This window comes from Haemaphysalis longicornis, unplaced genomic scaffold (assembly GCF_048455015.1).
Source record: "Haemaphysalis longicornis isolate Haplotype H1 unplaced genomic scaffold, Haemaphysalis longicornis Haplotype H1 scaffold_7, whole genome shotgun sequence".
NCBI lineage: Eukaryota > Metazoa > Arthropoda > Arachnida > Ixodida > Ixodidae > Haemaphysalis > Haemaphysalis longicornis.
Window position 1 is genome coordinate 173522016 of NW_027526422.1, and position 16805 is coordinate 173538820.

Genomic DNA, 16805 nt, shown 5'->3' on the forward strand with positions numbered 1-16805 from the left:
ATTCCGCTATAGGGGAGCGCCGAGTGGTGGCGCCACCCATCCAGCTTCCCGGTCCCTATAAGGGATGTGCTTAGTGTCCATGCACTGACTAGAGTACGGTGCCCACGAGATGCAACTCTACGCCGCAGGTGTGAGCGGCTCAGCCCAGATCCGCCGTTCACGCTGTCCCGTAGCAGTGGCACCATGGCGGCGGCGAAGGCAAATATGTGCATCACGCTGTTTTTACTCCCCGTAGCTGGCCACGCCAGCTGCTTGGAATCGAAGGGTAGTGGGCTGTGCGTTTGCATCCCCTGCGAGGTCTTTACGGCCCCCAAGGAATGTAATTTTAAAAACCCCCTTCCGCGGTTTAAGAGGTGTACTAGGGCAAAATCTTGGTTGTACATTTGTAAGAGTAACATTTATTAACATAAACCAATTGGATGTAACAATGAGTCAAACATATGTTGCAGAATCTTTACAAACGCCCATTTTTGCTACCTAATGTACAATCGCAGCCTCAGTGCTGGTTATGGCAAAACCGTAAATTACCTTTTTTTAGATTCTCATGGCCTACATATTCGGTAAAAAGCACTTCTATATCTCAACGTTGAGCGAGATAATCACAACACAGTTTTCCCCTTTCCCTCAGTTCCGAAATTCCGCCATAGCGAACCCCTACGCAATGAGAGAAATACACTCTTGAAGTTTCACGCCTTCTTAGTCCGGCCGTTCCTGCTGGGCCTAAATGAATCAGTCGGTCAGTCGGGCACTTCATTTTATACGTATAGACTACTCTCTGCCCATGCCAGTCGCCCCCGCTTTACGAGTGCCTTGGACGCATTTTTGTCTCTTCTCTACGACTTATTGCCGTCTCCAATACATCGGAAAACACGTATAACGTGAGGCTAAGGAAAGAACTTAAAATAGAAAACAAAAACAAAACAGAAATGAAAAACGTAGTTAAAAATGCTAGAGGCAACATTAAGCACATATTGTAATCAGCTACTTGCGCCAGACATATAGTTAATAAAACTTTATAAGACACCAGACGGAGCGACACCACACACGGGAGAGCAACAAAAAACTAAATTTATTACGATAGTGCGGCTTCTTAATGAGCGAGCTAGATAAAACCAGTATTGTCAGAAGGCTACAAGAAACAAGCTGAAGTGGGGAGTTTCTACATAGTCCCAAGAAATGAGCTCTAGATCATTATTGTGCGGATTCCATTGAGTACAAGAGCTGAACCGAATGTCTTAGGATGGTTTCACTTTGTAGACGCACCATTCATGCTCTAATGGGTTTATCTCGTCCGACCAGCCATCGTCAGCCACGGACGTTTTCTAAAGCTCTGTTGGCAGATTATGCTTGTGCACTCAACGGTTCTTTTCTTTATAGCACTGGATGCACTTGGCACGTCAAAATGCGCGGAAGGCAGAGACGTCCGGTACTCCGGTCCCCATAATTGCCAAAAGTGATCAGCCGTCCTTTGTCGGTATAGCATGCGACGGATCAACTGATCCTGTGTTTATGAGAGTGCTTCCAGACCACACCCTTAGGCAAATCAAGCGTCCTTCCAAAACAAAGCTGGAGGGTTGTCAGTGGTCTGCTTCGTTGGATTCCGCATACACGTAGGTTAGCGGTTTTCAATTTATGACGGCTTTAGTTTAGGTCAGAAACGCTGTGAGATCATCAAAATTGCAGTATCAGTTGTCCTACGCCTTCTTTAAAGATGTCTTTACTGTCTGGACCATCCTTTCCTAGAATTCATCCCACCTAGCAGCTCTTCCACCGATAACCTTCCACTTATTCCGATGACCCTTGAAATAATTCTGGACCTCTTCTCCGTGCAATGTTTCCCACAGTCCCTTCAAATTATATAAAAATCACTGGAACTCTTTTCCGTTGTACGAAAAGATGTTTCGACAAACTCCTTGTCTTGCTATGAACCTTTTGAATACCATCAGAAGGCTGGCAGTACTCATATTGACCAGTAGCTCCAAGTGCACAGCGTGTGTACAACACACGTGAAAACCAGTATGTATGACGTCTTGTTCTTGCATTGGTCCTTTGTATTCAATCGTCCTGCGAACTGAAGGTCAGTCCCTTCAAACGGTGGAGCCTGGTTCACCCTGTCACGTGGGAAAGAAGCTACTGGTTCGGTGGCAGCACGGCTGTTAACCCAATTGCACGTGAAGCATGTCTGCAAGCCCATTTTGACCATCTGTCTTTCACGGACCACTCAGTACTCTTCCCTGAGCTCCTTCAGCGTTTTAAGTGCGCCAGCATGTATAGAAGTCGGCGATGGGTGGCGCACATGAAGGTTTTGTGAAATTAAATCCACAGAGAGAACGATCGGATGTTTCGTGATGTATCAGAGCGCAGAGGGTTCAAGACGTCCTCCGACCCTTAATGTTGCGTTTTCATTACAGTCGACATCCACGTCACGCAAGGGAGAGTTGCTTCAGTAAAATGTGCTCTTGGGCTAGTTGGTGCATTATGAATTACAAAAATTGCGCTGAATAGAAAGACAGAAGAAGAAAGACAGACAGACAAGAGGGTGACTGTTGAACACGTTGCAGCTGTTTTGAGAAGGCCGCGCGATAGATCTGCACCATCACAACCTTCTGAGCTTGCGCGCTCTCGTCTGCTGTCAGATGTCCAGTGTGCTTTTGTTGGGGTCTCTTCAGTTCCGCTTGAAACGCTGCACCCACGCAATAACTCGAACAAGCTTAAAAAGGGAGCTGCACTGCTTCTTTGGCAAGGCAGCTTCTTTTACGGTTACGTTGTGAATTTGAGCTGGTTTCTTTCTTCCTCACCCTCGCTCACATCGACAACTTCAAGTGCTGGCCAAGCCGCAAGTGTTTCTGAAAAACAGCTCAGTCCATTCCACCAAACCGTGTTTTCCTTGAGGGCCCTAAACCTCACTCCTCTCGTCAGCAAATGAGCTGGATTCTCTGCTCCAGGATAATGATTCCACATGTCAGGATCACTTCGCTGTTGTATCTCCAGCACTCAATTGGCCGCAAAGTGCTTCCAGTGTCGCGCTGACCCTCCACTCAGTGTTGTGCATCGTTGACGTCTGTCCGCATCTACCACCTCGCAACTGCGGGGCTCAAAGATTAGGACAAATATTACTTCATTGCGTGCCCACCAGTATTTCCATCAATTCCAGTCTTTGAAGAGAAAGCTCTTTGATTGCAGCCACACGTGACTTCGATAAAATCAAAGTGACGGTAGGTTTACTTATTCCTGTAGTACGGAAGTACGCTACAGGTCCGTGTGCCTTCGTGCTTGCATCTGTGACAATGCGGACGTTAACTTGGTCGTTCTTGAGACCACAGTATCTTCTGGGTACTGTGGCCGCCTTTAAAAGATGTAGCTGTGTGTTACATGGCCTCTAAGCTGTCTGTACGTCTTCAGGCATAAGCGCATCCCTTTCGAGTTCCAGTTTTAAGGGTGGCTGAAACAACAACTTTGCGGTAACTGTTACTGGGAAATTGAGTCCAGGTGGGTCAACAATGCCTGCTAATGTCTGAATGATGAAGGGTTTTGTATTGCCATTCTGATCCATGTAGTTCAGAATGACATCTGACGAGAAAAGCAATCAGTCTTCGTCCTTCATACACATGATTCCTAAGTCCTGTGAGCATCTGGGCGTGGGGCATTCAACTTGGCTCTCTGCACAGCCTGTCCTGTCAAGTGTAGCAGTCATTGCTATGTCTTGGAATTTGTTCACTTGTTCCGTAGAGTCATACTCGCACGATTCATGACTTCTAATGCTGCACGATAGAAGTCTTCCGCCTCCTGTTCCGACTCAATTGAAGTGATTAGATCGCTCATGTTTTTATCGTGTCGGGATGAACAGCCACCTTCGACAAGTAGTGACGCAAAATGGCGGCGAGATAGAACGTGTTGCGTGTCACTCCAAAAGGCACCCTCATCATTTCTCAGACCTTTATCGGATGGCTAGGTTCTTTTTGATTTAGCATATGCTCACGCCGTGAGAATCGTAGAACATCTCAACCCTCACGGCGCACGTAAATCTGTAGGAACGACTTTTCAAGCAGCTAGACTGATTTGATGAATCCTGAAGTTCCGTAGTACCTTCAGAATGTCCGGATACATCTTGGGGCCACCTGCATAGTCTCATTTATGGGGCACACCTTAACACGACCCTAATTTTCGCCGTAAAGCTGTCAATTTTGAATAATGCTAAATGCGACATGTACTACATTTGGTGTTCAGACTTGGGGTATGTCTCTGCGGGAACTCGTTCCGCAAATCCCTGCTACAGGTGCCGACGTATCGCCGCATCAGACTGTCACAAACGGCCGGCCAGGCCCTCAATTTTTTCATACGGGCGGCCAACATGAAGGCTTCCTCAGCAGGTGACGGCCATTCTTTTGTAGCGCTTCGGAACCTAAGTCACCCGTCTACTTTACCCGAGTTTTTTTTTCCCTGCCTTTCGTTGTCACTGCTCCGAAGAGGGCACGTGGCAGAGTCGCGGAGCTTCGGCTCGCTCGCGGCTGTCCCGATTTCTCGGGAGGTGACGTCAGCACGCCACAGGGAACCGGTATGGTCCAAACCGGTCGTCTCCGATTCCGGGAAGGCGATGTCACAATCACGCGAGCAGCCCTGCACTGGCGGATGCGGAGTGGTGCCGGCGGCCCATGGAAAGACGGAAGCAATAGGGACGGCGGAGATGCAAATGCGCGGGAGAATCGGGCGAAGTTTATTTACGACTGTGCGATCGGGGGCTAGAGGCAATCGACGGGAGATTTTTCAACGTGCAAGATGGTGGGGAGGGCCGGGTGTGATGCGGCTTTAGCGGAAGTTCCTTGGTAGGCCGGCGGCGGTACGACCAGCGCCTCGTCTACGGGATCGAGTTCGCCTCGACGTTGCCGGTCAAAAGGCCGACCACACTCCGCACCCCGGAGCACCGAAAAACGTAAGCGGCTGCCTGGCGAAGCCGACTCAAATTCGCCGTGACTTTTCGTCATTGCCCTCGCGGTTATCCCTGGCCACGCCTAGGGTTAAGATGTATGCCTTCTCGTAGAGTGTTTGTCATGTCGCTTACAGATTTAATACTTGATGTGTTTTTTTGTTGTTGGTGCGGCTGGGGGGTGACAAACCCGCTTTGCCTGCTCGCGCAAATAAAGAGGCGCGACAACCGTTGGTTGTATTTGCAGGGTGGCCGGCCCGTGCGTGTGCCGAAGTTACTGAGAGTTCACAGGGGTGCCACGGTTACCAGATGCTCAAACCAAAAACCGCCTTATCATCAAATCAAATCTCGCGCAACTCAAAAACAACTCCCGCGAAATTTCGCCGCAAAGTCATACAAAGTTTTGTAAGGCATTAAAAACGACAATTAAGCTCAAACATGTTTAACAACAAAGGAAAATCACCTTGTATTTACGCAACAGGCAACAATCCCGAGAACTAAAACACCTGTGCTATGTGGCGCGCCGTTGTAGAGGGCTCGTACAGACGCTCATTTTCATCTTTCGGCTTCATCAAAAAAAGGCGGCCGTAGCAGGGATCCGCCAAACCTTCAATGTGAGTATTCACAAAACACATTAAACAAAAGAGGGCAAAACCGGCGCAACGTCCTAGGTCAAAAACAGCACCGATCAAAGTAAGTACACCAGTCGGTCCATATCGAACCCAAGATTTGAACCGGAAAAAAACGCTTCAGTTGGTTCACAAATTTTACAACAATCTCCGATTCTTTCCAAAGCACACTTAAAATGAAGAATGGTTTCTAGTGTTTCGTTAGACGTGTGGTCTTTAGGTCACTTATTGTCAAAGACACTTGTCTGAAAACACGTTCCACGGTGGTATTTGATATCGGTTTAGGTAAATTTTAGGCAATCGGGATTTATCCGATTAAAACCCGATTTTAGAGCATGCAGCTGCAAAAACTGACTATAAGAGTCAAGGCTTCAAGCTAGCCGGCCTACCAGTTAGCCGATTTGCAAATGAGCGTTTGTCGAAACTGACGACATACGCCAACTCGTGAAAGGATTTTCATACTGCCAGAGCTGTTAAATAAGTGACATTAACGTACCCCTCTCGTTTTAAAGAGTTCGCACTTAGCACTGGCCAGTGCTTTCTCGCTCAGCCTCAGCGCGGAGCGAGAAACACCCTCCCAATTCGGAAAAGATAAACGGAAGACGACAAGCTGAGAGAGCAGATGAAACATCAAATTTCCTGCGCTGTTTCTGGCATTGCTCACATTTTTTCCGGAATTTTCTCCTGTATGAATATCCACAGGCCATCAACATTTGCTTGCAGAAGGCTATATTTATACAGGATAATAGTGATTCTCTTGTCGTGTATTGCCAAATCATCAAACATGGTGTCGTGAATAGGCTTCATGTGTACAGGTTTTAAATCTCTTTGCTACAGACACTACCGAGTTGCTGTTTTGAGACGATTATAATTCCCAGTTGCAATAATCTAAGATATTCTGAGCGCGAAGCTCCGAATCGTAGAAAATCATTTATTTCACTGCTCCATTATCCCCATCACCAAACACATCGAGGAACGCTTCGTCTTCTACGAGACTGATCATCAACATCGTTAGTTGCTGGTCCGGTGTCCCGAGACGGCTTAGTCGTACAATAAACGCCTTACCTCACCGAGTAACCAAGGCCCTTAAAAGTGGTGGAGGTTGCGCTCGATCCCGTCCTCAACGCCTTCCAAGCAGACCCCTGGAGCTCCGTTCAGGTAGGCGATTGCCTGTAGCAGCGATGCAGCGTGAGGCCGGAAGCAGTCCCGCTGGCACCTCCCCTGCTGCGCCTCTGGCATTTGCTATCACCAGCTGCCAGCGCGATCCTCCTCATTTCGCCGGGCTCTACCATGAAGACGTTGATGACTGGCTGGATCAGTTTACTCCAGTCAGTACGTTTAACCGTTGGGATGACGTCGCGAAGCTACAGAACGTTGGGTTTTCCTTGGACAAGGTGGCACAAGCATGGTTTCTTAACAACCACCACCGGCTCGCCGACTGGGCCACCTTTTGTCAGGAGCTGCGCCAGATATTCAGTAGGCGAACCGCTCGGTCAGACATGGCGAAAAGGAAGCTGGCCAGTCGCCTTCAAGGCCCTGAGGAGACGTATGCGTCTTACATAGAGGACGTTCTCGCTCTATGTCGCCGTGTGGATACAAGCATGCCGGAAGCCGACAAGGTTCGGCATGTCCTGAAGGGCATAGCACCTTTTGCCTTCAACGCCCTTGTAATTCCAAATCCTTCGACCATCAGCGATATTCGGACAACCTGTCAGCGCCTGGACGAACTCCAAGCCGTCCGTCTGCAAGCAAATTGTCTTGCTATGCAACCACAGGGGGACGTGGACCTTCGCGCCCTCATACGTCAAATCATCCGCCAAGAGCTCCAGTTCAATGACCCGCCATCTCCTCCACGGGATTCCTTTCGCTCGGAAGCGCACCAGTTGCGCGACCTCGTGAAGGAGGAGCTGGCATTCATGACGGGTGGGATGCCGATGCCACCCCCCACTACTACAACTCCCAGCCCGACCTACTCGGCGATGGTATCGCGACCGCCCCTGCCTCAAGATGCCCCGTTCGCACCCGCACATGTAATAGCGATCTCCGCAGCGACCGTTCCACGGGGGTACTACACCAACGTGCGAACCCCTCGCCATGCTTTCCCGAGCGACCGACCCCTCTGCTATTACTGCGGGATCCGGGGCCACATATCCCGCTTCTGCCGACGCCGCGAAGTGTGAGCGCAAAGTGTGAGCGCGAAGCTCCGAAGCGTAGAAAATCATTTATTTCACTGTTCCATTATCCCCATCACCAAACACATCGAGGAACGCTTCGTCTTCTACGAGACTGATCATCATCATCGTTAGTTGCTGGTCCGGTGTCCCGAGACGGCTTAGTCGTACAATAAACGCCTTACCTCACCGAGTAACCAAGGCCCTTACAATATCAACGCGACATGGGTGCACCAAATACCAGTAGCGTCGCTTCGTACGCGAGGCGAAATCGCACTTGCGCTTAAAATATTGCTTGAATTTGGTGGACGTGCGCGAACCTAAAACTCCTTTAAAACCCACCCAACCACCAAAAAATATTTTTTCCAGCCAAACGAAAGCGAAAGTCGCCCGATTTGCGCTTTCTCGTCCAATATGGTAAGCCTGGGTGTGCACGAGTACGTTTTAAACCAAATATTTTTTACGGGATGACCAAGATGAGATTACATGGGAACAGACGCGCTTGACAAAAAGAAAATGTTTACGCGGACATCGACTTTGAGGGTACAGGCACTAAGTGGGGGATGCCGTACAATGTGGCGATTGGGGGGCTAACGCGCAGCCTAAACCAGACAATTAAAAACAAACCAAATACGCAATGGGGCGAATACACAAACATACTCTCTGGGGCGGCTTCCATCGTACCCCCAGGCACACCGACAACAAAAAAAATATCAAGTATGAAAGCTGTAAGCGACATACGAAACACTCTAGGAGGAGGCATTCATCTTAACCCTAGGCGTGGCCATGGATACCCGCGAGGGCAATGACGGAAACTCACGGCGAAGTTGAGTAGGCTTCGCCGGGCAACCCCTTACGTTTTTCGGGGCTCCGGGGTGCGGAGTGTGGTCGGCCTTGGGACCCGCAACTTCGAGGCGAACTCGATCGCGTAGACGAGGCGCTGGTCGTACCACCGCCGGCCTACCGACGAACTTCCGCTAAAGCCCCGTTACCCCCGGGCCCTCCCCAGCGTCTTGCACGTTGAAAAATCTCTTGTCGACTGCCCCGAGACCCTGCTCGCGCACACTTAAATAAACTTCGCCCGATTGTCCAACACAGTTGCACCTCCGCCGTCCCTATTGCTTCCCTCTTTCCCTGGGCCCCCGCCAAAACGCCGCATCTGCCAGTGCAAGCTGCTCGCGTGATTGTGACATCGCCTTCCCGGAACCTGAGACGCCCGATTAGGACCATACCGGTTCCCTGTGGCGTGCTGACTTCGCCTCCCGAGAAATCGGGACAGCCGCGAGCGAGCCGAACCGCCGAGACTCCGCCACGTGCCCTCTTCGGAGCTCTGACAGCGAAAGGCATGGGGGAAAAACAAACACGAGTAAAGTAGACGGGGGGACTTCGGTGCCGAAGCGCGACAAAAGAATGGCCGTCGCCTGCTGAGGAAGCCTTCATGTCGGCCGCCCGAATGAAAAAATGGAGGGCCTCGCCGGCCGTTTGTGACATATACTTAGTCATCACCCGTTCATCATTCAATAGCTTCTTAGCAAGGTTGACCAAACGCTTCTTTTCTCTAGCTTTGTTGTCAGCTAATGTCGCGTTCGCCTGCTTCCAGGACCGTCCTACCTCGTAGCTTCCGTCAAAGAGCTTCATGGATGACGCATGTTTTCTTGAAAACACCGATTTCGTCGTTTTGTTGGGTGAATAGTTCAATAAGGCCCTACTCTCTAGCTCCCAAAACGACGTGATGTTGGTCGACAAGCTGTGCGTTTCTCCGCATACGTGGGTCCGGAGAGGTTGTACTTTACGTCCTCGTCTCTGCACTGTTTTCAAGTGTTAAGTATCCGTACCCAACTAGCCCAGCGTGAAGACTTAGAAGTTGTGAAAGATGCTAAATTGGTCTACACGAACGCCCCTTTTACAATAAGGCAACGGTATCCTAATAGTCGTCGACTAGGAGGGAGGCCTTAATGATTGTCTCCCAGTTACAAACACTAGCCCAGAAACGGCACAGACTGCCGCCCGGCTACGAAGCGCAAGGTGAAGCGAATACCGCAAACAAAACCTTTTAGAGACACCGAATCTAAAAAAAGTCACCTCAAACGTCATCATTGACTCCAACCACAGGCCGATCGAAAAATTAGAGATACGCAACCCAGAGATCCCAAACGAATTACGAGGGAATGGAGGGCAAAGAGAGGGCGAACTTAGCTGCGGTTCACCACAAAAACAGCAAAGCAGTGGATTGTAACTCCTTTCAACTTCTCTCGTCGAATTTAGAAGAACGGCTGAACACACGCCGAATGCATCATGCCAAGTACTCTTGCCCAAACGAAAGATTCATTTGTTTAGAAGCCTTAACACGCATTTAAAGACAAGACCTCTCAGTGCTAATACACGGCAATACATTTGTATGGACAACAAAAACGCAATAACCACAGCAATACTTTTGGGAATCCCTCTATTCTGTAACACGCTGCTTGGGTTATTGCCAGGTGTGGCCCTCAGCAGGCAAATCTATCAATCAGTTTTGGCCAGCTCCGAGCCAGGGATTCAAAAAGACCTGACCCATGGAGTCTGGAAAAGAGCGGAAAAAAACGGCAGCCCTGGACAGAGAGTCGCAACCATAGTTTCAACTTATTCTCTTTTGATTCCATCTGAAATAATTCGCTTTATTTCTCTCTCTCTCTCTCTCTCTCTCTCTCTCTCTCTCTCTCTCTCTCTCTCTCTCTCTCTCTCTCTCTAGTTTATTCAGTACAGTATTGTGGTGGATCTCATCAACGTCCTGGAGAAAACCAATGATAACATCCATTGTGTTTCTTTATTCTGAGGTAAAACTTAACATTTCCTTTTTCATAGAAGCAGCATAAGTAATCGATCAGTCTTTTCTGAAACCAACTTGTTATTACGGTATTATGTTGTAAACGCCGCAAGGAGAGCTTATTCTTTCCCTAAATAATTTTGCCAGGTCCTTTGGAAACACATTTTCGGCATAGACCCACCGATATATTATCGGTGTAAGTGTTTGACGTTAAATATTTGTCTTCCCCTTGTGGAGAGTGCCTCGACGCTGCCTCGCCGTGAACTCTATCCCCGTACCCTTCCCGGCCGCCTAGCGCTCCGCCCGTCCTCAAGGACGTGGCGTCGCCGTCATACAAGAAATGGCACCCGGGGCCCGGGTCGGTGGTGCGCGGTGGAATGCGGAAGCAGGCCCGGAGACCCTCTGCTTTCGGACTCCGAGAGACACAAATTAGCGGTGAGGTGTTTTTGTCGGGTTCTTAGTGGCATTCGGCTGATTTCGCTTCAGCAATGTGAGTTCAGAGTTGTTTCCACCGAACCGCAGTGCACCTCACTTTTAGCATGCCGCAGAGAGCAAGGCCGCGTCCTCTAAAAACAAGTAGTATCTCTAGACATACACCGTGTTAGAAAACGAGGTAGAAAACGTGCTCTACTACCGGGAAAATAATTTATCGCTTTTATTTAACGGGAGGAATTTGTAGGTTCTCAGCATTAAAAGTTGACTGGTACCCGCCGCGGTGGCTCAGTGGCTAAGGCGTTGCGCTGCTGAGCACGAGGTCGCGGGTTGGATTCCCGGCCGCGGCGGCCGCTTTTCTGATGGAGGCGAAAAGCAAAAACGCCCGTGGGTACGAGATTTCGGCGGACGTTAAAGATCCCCAGGTGGTCAAAATTAATCCGGAGCCCTCCACTACGGCGCGCCTCATCGCCTGCGTTGCGTCGGCGCGTTAAGCCCTACAATCAATCAATGAAAAGTTGACTGGGTCGTACGGCGATGAACGCACGGTAGTTTCATCACTCTCATGCGCGGCAAGAAACGCGGTGTTACGATTTCTGGGCGTTGACAGAGAGAGAGAGAGAGAGAGAGAGAGAGAGAGGGAGAGAGAGAAAGCTCTTGCATGGCCAAGCTAGGTCAGCCAAGTTAGCCGCCCTACTTGCTACCCCAGCGGTGGTTAGGGTAACATAAAAATGTATGAAAGGATCTCTGACGTACACAGGATGCTCCCACAGACAGACACACAAAAAGAAAAACACAGAGCGGTTTCAAGCACGCAGGTCCTATGAGCTCCTTTTAAGAAAATGCAGACTCATTGTCAGGGTTGGCTAGATATTCGCTCAGCCTTATTAACCCTGCAATCGTCAGCTCAATATGTTCAACGTGTTCTCTTACTCGAGAAAACACTGTGTTGAGGCTTTCCCACAAAAGGTCACATCGTTTCATCGTTGATTTCGTTTGGCTAACTCCAGGAAACAGCTCGCCTCGGAATACCTTATATTCTTGCAGGTTGGCACCATCTCTTGTACGCAAAACCCTTTGTAGGCAACATCTTTCTGTTATATTTGTTCTACAGCGTGTGTCGAGATTCACAGCTTGCGTAGTTTTTTTGCTCCTGACTGTTTGAGGTGAAATATTTTTTCACCTACTAAGATAACTATAAAACAAGAATTGTATGCTGCATCTTCGTCCCATTACGACTACACAAGGTCTTCCAAGGGAGCATAATGATATACGCAACCTTTATTTACCATAAGAACTTTATCCAATACGCCACGACGGACAAAGTCATACAACTACGTTGTGTGAAAAATGCGTTGCCTTTGTAGAGTGACCCTACAACTTTCTTTTTAACTCTTTCGTTACCGCGGGAAATTGGCAAAATTTTTAAGGGTCTAACAAAACATTTTTTTACGTTGTACATATTGGTTAGGCACACATTGCAGTGACATAAAATGCAGATTATTCCACGCGCTTTCCAACGACACCAGATTTAATAATGTTTTCTTAAATAATGATTGCGAAAAAAATTATCGAATTCGAAATTTCTGTCCACGCGTCGAAGAAACTAAGAAAACGTAAGTTGTGTACAATAAACCACCAGTAGTAGAAAAAATTGAGAATATACATTTTGTAGGTAGAGATTTCAAAAACCCGTCCTAGAAAAAAAAATGAGTTGCGCAGTACAATTTGTGAGATATAAAAGAAAATGTTAGCCCGCGTGGTGTCCGTGCCCTGTGGTGAAGCCCAACCACTATTTCACATTTCGCTATTTTGGATGGTTCTCTAGAAGAAATCTGGTGGTTTGACATTATTAAAGGCCCAAATTAGCCTCCACGTGATGTAAAAACACCTTGTCAGTGATTATGAGCGGCACAATATTGAAGGCAAGCAAGCGATGTGAAAAAATCCGCTTGGAGTTGAGAACCAAACTCTTTGGTGAATGCTTGTTGACGTTCTGATGATCACTTATCAGTAAGAACTTTCATTTACGGTTTATTATCATGTTCTGACTCACTATGGTAGCCTTGCTTGCAGGAATAAGGTACGATGCGCTAGAATCAAGCCCAGCAAGCTTTCACCACCAAGCCGCCATCGGGCTGTGAAACCACTGATCTCCACTTAGTTGCTGGATGGCGCTTCGCCGCTGTCGCGGCCGGGCGCGCGCACGGCCACCGGAAGTTCAACGGCTCGTCCCGGAAGTCGGGCGTCTGCTATGCTTTTCAACCGCTGATAAGCGTCCCGATTGGCGGATTTTGGCATTTTGTTCTCACTTTATTGCATTTTGGCTATACACATTGCGTTCAGATCGCAACATATGCTATACCGAAATATGCGACGTTAATATGAAGCAGAATTTAATTGCAAAGGAGAACGAAAATGTCACTTGGGTCTTGGTTTGAGAGACGACGCAGCTGTAACGGGATTTATGCTAGAAATTTATGCTAGGGATTTATGCTAGAAAGAAAACAACGTGAGCACGGCGACAGGCTGTAGCCGAGTTCGTGCGCCCGTTCTGTCAAAACAGTTGTCAGTAAAGTGGTCACTGCAGAGCCTGCTGCCTGGGGATGGAGAGCTAGTTACACGGGCACAGTTATCCACGGTTAAGCAAACCGCGGTTAGACAAACCCGCATTTTGCTGCGTTACACGACAGACGAAACTGCGGTTACGTCGCTAACCATGGTTAGGGCAAACTGAGCTTGGCACCTCAGTTCGGTCACGCTAACCGCACTTTCTGCAGCCGCAGTGCTCAAAATCGCACAATTCAGTTCGGACGGAAGTGGCGGCGCATCAGCGGAGGCGAAAAAAAGTAACCTGGCGTTCGGAAGAGACAAAGGTTCTCAAATAGCGGGCGCCCAAAAGCTGTCCCCAAGATGCGCTGTATACGTTCTTTGCATCGCTCTCGCAATCAGCGCGACTGCCCGTCAGCAGCGGCTTATCCGCCCGATCAACTACGACAAACGCCGTGCTAAATTTGTAAATTACGCGCGTCGTCCGCCATAAATGGATATAGCAGGCAATCTTGAAGCGTTTTCAGCAGACGGAAACGATCGGCGCGCGCGTCGGCCGTGCCTGTAAACACGCCGGCGCGCCTGCCCGCACGGCACTGCTTGCGGCCCGAACCGCCCCAGACCACGGCAGCAACAGCTTATCGCATCGCCGCTCTTCGAAATCAATCTGATCGCGGAAAAGAACTTCCGCATTCGAGAAAATGGATGTTAGTGCGGTGAAAAATTGTGCTATGGATTGTAATTCGCAGTTGTAGAGATAGCGGTGGTCAAATATCTACCGCGATGCTAAGATGAAAGTTCCCAACACCGAACAGACCTAAGCAAACCAAGCCGGTTGCGAGCTGTTGGGGAAGCCCCTCTTCTCGGCGCGCACGAGTGCGTTGCGTTTGTGTCAGAAGCGAATACTTTAACGATATTTCTTTTTGTCTACACTGCTTCTCTTTTGTTTTTATCGTGAAGTTAAAAGTGTGGTAATTTATTTTTGTTGCGATCATAATCAAGTGACTGCGGTCACCAAACTTGCGATTTCGCGTGTAACATCCAAAACCGCAGTTTGCGATAACCGCGGTTAAAGTTTAGTAACCACGGTTAAACTTAACTTCGGTTACTTTCGCCGTGTAACTATGGTATACGTTTGCCACCCAACGCCGGTATAAATCCGGCTTAGAGCGAGGGAATCTGCGTAACAAGAGCCCCAGCTTAAAAACGACACTGATATGACATTTGCGTTTCGCTGCGTATCACGCACGTCGTTCAGAATATTGTAATACTTCCAAGTAGAACGTCTTCCCAGACGACTTCTCTGGTCTGCTTGTGCAGTTTACGGCGCAACAAGCAGGCATTTTTGGCGGAATGCGTGCAAAACCAGCCCATGCGTAGCATGCGCTATGCTGGAACGGCCCGACTTCCGCGACGAGCGCTCGAACTTCCGGCGGCCGTGCGCCGGAGAGCTCGAAGCGCCATCCAGCAACTCTGGTGGAGATCAGTGTGTGAAACGAGTTCAGCACTCCGAGCCTACTACATTGCAGCGCCACCTAACAATTTCGAAGAGAAACAAATACAAGGCTGTTAGAGACTCTGTCAGAATAGATAGTACTACTAAGAAGCGACACTAGACCTCCGGAAATACCCTCGTATGAAACCGAAACTGTCCGGTGAACAGCTGGCGGTGTTCAAGGCCGATTGGAAGCGTTCTCCTCGTCTGAACTGACACCCGACGACTTGGTGTTATCGTTTGACTTTCAGCGGATGCTCTTATCGCAGAAGCAAGGCGTAGATAATGTCGAAGCGCGAGCGGCATGCTTGTTTTGAGGAGCATTGGCGGGCAACGGAGGCGCCATGGCAAATGAGCTTGTAGTTGGGAAACTGTGTAGTAGTGCCAAATAGAATTTCGCAATGCAAAAACGAAACCGAAACTTCTGGAAACTGGTTGAAAATGGCAGGCGCACTTGCTAGACATGCGGGGGACCATCAGAAATAAGCTTTGGGAGAATAAAGCTGCCCTTTGTCCGAACCAAAGATCATTAGTGAATAGCTGGGGCCATTTTCAAGTAATTATCACCTCTCAACGCTGTCTGACTACAAAGCTGACCGCTTTATTTGGTATTTGACTTGCCGGGAGCCTTTTGACAAAAAAACTATTATGGTAATGCAGCCTAGCGATGATCTGCAGGCTTTTTTCTCGAGGGCAGCAGCCACGCCCCCTTCCTCAAAAACACGCGCACCTCAGCTCGCAAAAAACGCCGTCAAAAATCTCAATGTCGCCGGAGCGGGAAAATTTAAACTGATTCTAAAAGGGCAGTGCCTAGACTAACCACTGACCGCATTAGGTGCACGAGAAATGACTACAACATGTCGAAATAAGCAATATAAATCATCGATCACCGGTGATCGATTTGAATAGGCGTGGTAACGAAAGAGTAGGGAAGGGGGCTCAGCTGAAACAGTTTCAAACTTTTATGTCCTATGAAAGAACTATTTGTGATTCTTGATCGCCAGGGCCCCGCCACCACGCTGCATCCGCCAGTGCAAGCTGCTCGCGTGATTGTGACATCGCCTTCCCGGAACCTGAGACGCCCGATTAGGACCATACCGGTTCCCTGTGGCGTGCTGACTTCGCCTCCCGAGAAATCGGGACAGCCGCGAGCTGCCGAACCGCCGCGACTCCGCCACGTGCCCTCTTCGGAGCAGTGACAACGAAAGGCATGGGGGAAAACAAACACGGGTAAAGTAGACGGGGGGACTTCGGTGCCGAAGCGTGACAAAAGAATGGCCGTCGCCTGCTGAGGAAGCCTTCATGTCGGCCGCCCGAATGAAAAAATTGAGGGCCTCGGCGGCTGTTTGTGACATATACTTAGTCATCATCCGTTCATCCTTCACCAGCTTCTTAGCAAGGTTGACCAAACGCTTCTTTTCTCTAGCTTTGTTGTCAGCTAATGTCACGTTCGCCTGCTTCGAGGGTCTTCGTACCTCATAGCTTCCGTCAAAGAGCTTGATGAATGACGCATGTTTTCTTGAAAACACCGTTTTCGTCGTTTTGTTGGGCGAATAGTTCAATAAAGCCCTACTCTCTAGCTCCCAAAACGACGTGATGTTGGCCGACAAGCTGAGCGTTTCTCCGCATACGTGGTTCCGGAGAGGCTGTACTTTTCGTCCTCGTCTCTGCACTGTTTTTCAAGTGTTAAGTATCCGTACCCAACTAGCCCAGCGTGAAGACTTAGAAGTTGTGAAAGATGCTGTGAAAGAAGTTGTGAAAGAGAGAGAGAGAGAGAGAGAGAGTGAGAGAGAGAGAG

General features: G+C 49.0%; 1 long non-coding RNA gene across 1 annotated transcript in view; it reads right to left on the minus strand.

Annotated features, from left to right (window-relative positions):
* Positions 1-16805, minus strand: part of LOC144145539 (uncharacterized) — a 53458-nt gene that overhangs the window by 18878 nt on the left and 17775 nt on the right. The window lies entirely within an intron of this gene.